The sequence below is a fragment of the Buceros rhinoceros genome, unplaced genomic scaffold (assembly GCF_000710305.1).
Source record: "Buceros rhinoceros silvestris isolate BGI_N320 unplaced genomic scaffold, ASM71030v1 scaffold11419, whole genome shotgun sequence".
NCBI lineage: Eukaryota > Metazoa > Chordata > Aves > Bucerotiformes > Bucerotidae > Buceros > Buceros rhinoceros.
The window spans coordinates 3,091-7,954 of record NW_010430950.1 but is presented as its reverse complement, the minus strand read 5'-3'; positions in this window follow the sequence as shown (position 1 = coordinate 7,954).

The window sequence follows — 4,864 nt, the reverse complement described above, 5'->3', positions numbered from 1 at the left end:
CGCTGACTACGGCTCCAGACAGCGCCCTCCCCGTCAGCAGGAGCGGAGTGAGGAGTGAGGGGAGGAACTGCCAGCCACCTCTTGCTATGTGTGGGCCAGGCAGGAACGTGGCCGGTGGCAGACCTGGGATCCAGGGACCCACCTCCCGATGGAGATTATCTTTCTGCCTCATTACAAACTGCACATCGCTCAGCTGTGAGCTGCAGGAAGGGAGAGTCAGGTTAGAGCAGAGCCAGCGTGACGGCCCAGCTGCAGTGTGGTGGGATGGAAACGCACGCTGGGACAGGGGTGGAGAGAGCCCCCGTCCCCTCCAGGAAAGGGCACCTAAAGCCAAGTCCTTGTCAAAGGGAACAGTATCAAGCATCACAGGCTGGAGACGCTGGGAGCCCGACCCTCTCTGGTCCCAGAAAGGGCTCTCCGATTTGCTGGGATGCGGGAGCTTGCCTCGACAAGCCAGTTGGCGAACACTGACCAGGACAATCTGTCCTATCGATCAAGCAAATAACGTCTTTTTGGAAAATACCCTTTTCTTGCTATTTTCTTGATCACTGAGACTTATCTGCATTTTCAAAATGACTCAAAATTCCACAAACTGGTGAATTTTTCAGGGGCACAATTTCTTTACGGCTACCTGCAGACTCTGCAGCTGCACACAAACCGTGGGGACGCAGCGTGTTTGACTGCGCTCACCGGGACAGTGGGGGCTTCCAGACACACTCCTCACCTTTGAACTGGCAGTTCTCCCAGTCGCTTATTTAGGGAAGAGGAGTGACTTTTGAACTCCCCCATGGCCCTTTCAGTGACACTAAGAAATATTTCCCCTTCTTACGCCCTCAGTTGATGCAAAAAACACAGATATCTGGTGGAACTGTGCAGGTCAGCTGGAGGAGCTGCACGTGCTGTCCTGCACCTTCAGACCAAAGCCTCCTGCATGCAGGAACTGCCTAGAGACAGCTCTAATTTGTCCTAAACTATCACCCCTTTATCAGCGGCCAGGGAATTGTTATCTATTTATTTCTTACAATGTCACCGAATCAGTGACCACCTGCAAGGTGTCCCTGATGATAAACGCTCGCTTTGTGTACAGAGCCATTTCTGACAATGCTTGATAGTGCACATCTATCAAACCGCCCGGCAGAGCCACCTACGAGGATCATTATCTAAGGTAGTCCCTTTGTGGAGTTCAATGACATCCTGGAGACGGCACCTCACCGGGTACCTGTTCTGCTCATTATTTCTCTGTGTTAATAGTTTCACCTTTCCACTACGAGTTTGGGCTGCGCTTTGGAGTTCTCCCACCCAGAGCAAAGCTGTAGCACCAGGGCTGAGCCTCCTGAGCACCCTCCTGGCACACAGGGTACAGGACTCCCCTGGCTGGAGGGGCAGCTGCTGCTGCCTGTGCCAGCTGGCGGGGAGGCAGCAGGATCCCTCTCTCCCTGTCAGACGGTAGTGATCCGGCACTGCGAAAGCCCTGGTGATGCACAGACCTGCCCTGCTCCTGGCTCGCTCCCTGCCGGGAGTTCCCTTGCTCCCAGCTCTCCTCCTGCATCTTGCTCTGTCCTGAGAGAAAATTATTTTGAAGAGCTCTGACCTTAAAAATTCAGTGCTCAGCAATCTTCCAGCAAAACATGGCCATGACTCTCCAAACCATCCTTCGTACCAGGAAGCCACAGCTCTCAGCCCTGGGCAATACTCACCAGGACTGAAATTACAACCGCAAAACCCACCTTTTTTTCATGGAACCAGCCACAAAACATGAGCGGCTTAATTCCTTCTGCAGAGTCTCACCTGCTAGTGCAAAACACAGGCCCTTGGAGGTCACACAGTTCAGTTCTTGGGAAGGACATACGCAAAACCGATGCTCCGAGAAGGCACCTCGATGTGCTCAAATCTTCCCTTCAGCCTGGCTCTGCTCAGAGGACAGACCCTGCAGCCATGCCCACAGCAGCTCATGTGACACCAGCTTTCTCTGCATTGCCCCTGAAATCCTTGAGTTGGAGAGGGAAGTTCTGCTTTGTTAAACAGAACGCACCATGTAGCGTGCAAAATGGCCAGAAGCAAAGCCAACACCACACGTGAGCAAAGAACCGCAGGAAGATGAACTAGTGCTCACCCACGTTCTAGAGAGGCACGTGGTGCCAGCAGCATGCAAAATGGGTTTAGGTGATGAATCTGTTTAGCAATTAGCTGCCAGATAGCTTTAATTCACATCGGATACAATTAACTCACTCTGACAACTGGAAGAGGAAGCACTGCTGGTCGCACTGTGCTGGGAACGCCATGCTTCAGCGGTGCTGCTGCTGCAGAGAAGAACCCTGAGCTGTGCTGCTGCCGCGCTCCACAAAGCCAAGCCAGCATGGGCAGCCCACACCAGTACCGGCTGACACACAGCTGCAACACTCCCTGCATCCGCAGACCCCGCTTCTTCCAGGTGCTAAACCTTATCATCTCACAAGCAGCTTTTTGCTGTAGGCATAAGCACCATGTAAACCTCCACAGCAGCACAAACACGGCCCGTCATCCTCCAGAAGAATCAGGAACATACAGCATGTATGGCCAGAGTCAGGAACAAGGGCCGCTCCTGGCAGCGGAGACATTCTGAGTCCCACCCACATCTCTTCCACTCATGACCCAGAGGGACTGCACAGCTGTCCAGTACCAGCAGAGCCATCAATTCCTGGACATGCCAGTAGCAATACCCCAGCGTTGGGCAGAAGAGCGACAGGCTGGCAGGGGAACATGCCAGAGCAGGGCCTGAAAGGCTGTAACTGCAGCCTTCAGAAGCACAGTGTCAACAAGAGGATCCCCCGGGCCCGCCAAGCACCCTAGTTCGCCTTGCTCCCAGTAAAGATGTGTTTAAAGCAGGATCTGGACCCACACATCTGTATTCCAACAAGCGTCTCAGTTTATTACAGCTTAACTAATTTTTAAAAAATTAACGGTAACAGAATTCAGCAGCGACAGCAAGGCCAGTGTCCTTGCAGCTTAGTCGTTTACAACATTGCCACCTGCAGCTGGGACTTAGAAGCTGCCAAAACCTCTTAAACAGCGATTTCCAAACATGGAGGTTTGCACCACCCAACTTGCTCTTCCTAGAGGAAATCCACGCATGAACACGGCTCTACAAGCTGCCGCCCATGCCACCGGCCCATCAAAGTCTTGTGGCACAGTGTAAGTTACCTCTGACAGCAGCTCGCCCCAGTCTCCGCTCTTACCCATGCTGCGGGCTCGGCTTCTGCCAAAAGCAGAACTTCTCCAGACCTAGAAAAACTCCCGAAGCCTCAGCATGCTGCTGTACAGCCCCTTCAGAGAGGCTGAGTCAGGGACAGAAAGGACGGTGTGCCAGCTAAGAAAGAAACAGGCTTATTTTTAGAAAAGTCTTAGACAAAGGTAGAGAAGCAGAGTTCTTTACTCCAATTAAAACATTCTCATGTTAGTCTCCCCACTGGAACAGACCAAGGATTACCACGCTGTCTCTTGCAGACGCCGTTCTACATCTCTGACTTTGTGTGATCCGCACAGAACAGCGCTTCAGGAACCAGAGCTGCCACACTCATGAGGGGTTCCACACCCAGGAGGACGGATAGAGAGGCGTCCCCTCCCAGCCCGTACCAGCCACAAAGACTCACAATAAACACGAAACCCCAGGTTCGAGCAAGAGTCTTTAACATTTTAAGACTTTCTGCAGTCGTCCCATGGAGAGGAGCGCTTTGCTGAGGTCTGCTTTTCCAGGCTGCTGAGGTTGAGTTCCAGGCCAGGAAGTTGTAGGAAAGCAGATACAAGACTTGTTCCTTGCTTTATTTTGCAGGGAAGTGTTAAGCCAGATGAGCGCTCCTATGTATGTTCAAAAATACTCATCCAGTAACCCTTTCCCAAGGGGCTACAATTAAAGTTCAATTTTCATGACTTTGAAGTGGAGCGAGATCTCTGTATTTTCTATAGGCAGTAGGAAAAAAGCCTTAATGGCTGAGGAAGTTCTTTTGTTCTGCTCAAACAGCATTTACTGCATACAGCCCTTTGTCAAAGAAATGCACTGAATCAACTCAATTTAGGTGAGAAGAAAGGGAAAAACATTGTTTTGAGTAGCCCAAGCTTCCTTCTCCCACCTCTGCTCAGCTCCAGCAGCACAGCATCTGAACATTTCAAAGGGGGTTAGGAAAAGCAAAGTTCTCTCACATCAGAGATTCCCCAGCAGCTCCAAGGTTACTCTCAGGCAGGCAGCGGTCTAGCGGATCGATTCTGTCAAGGTCAAGCCCCTGAGATCTTTTATTTCTTTAAAAACATTAAAAGGCATAAATTCACTATAAAACCCTCCAAGCCAGTCACAGGTGCAATGGTTGCTCTAAGAACAAGAGGACTGCTAGTCATGGCGGCATCATCAGCTACAAGCTCTTCCCTTTAGCCCCAGGCAGCAGTAATTTGCCTTCAGGTATCTCAGGTACTACACTGAGACAGCCGCCACCCTTTAAGCACATTTGCAGAGGAAAGACTCGCCTGGAAAGAAGCACAAGTGTGATCTGTTGCCTTCTTTGCCCAAAAGGACAGGAACTCCAGTCACTCGTGTCCACTGCCAGACACCAGCCCAGCCCGTCTGCCCAGCGGGCTGTGCTGCAGGCCCAAGATAACCGTATCTTGGTCTCAACCTCAAAGGAAATAGGAAATAGAATATTCTTTTTCCCGAATAATAATAATAAAAAAAAGCAATCTATTCTAATCCCATTACATATTACAGGTAGAAAAGTTAGTTCTTAACTTCCATTCTGTAAGTTAATGGAAGAAGACACAAATTAGAGCTAGAACTAACGGTAGGAGCCCTGCACATAACGTTTTGTATTTACAAAGGGATGTCAACATTCACCGACAT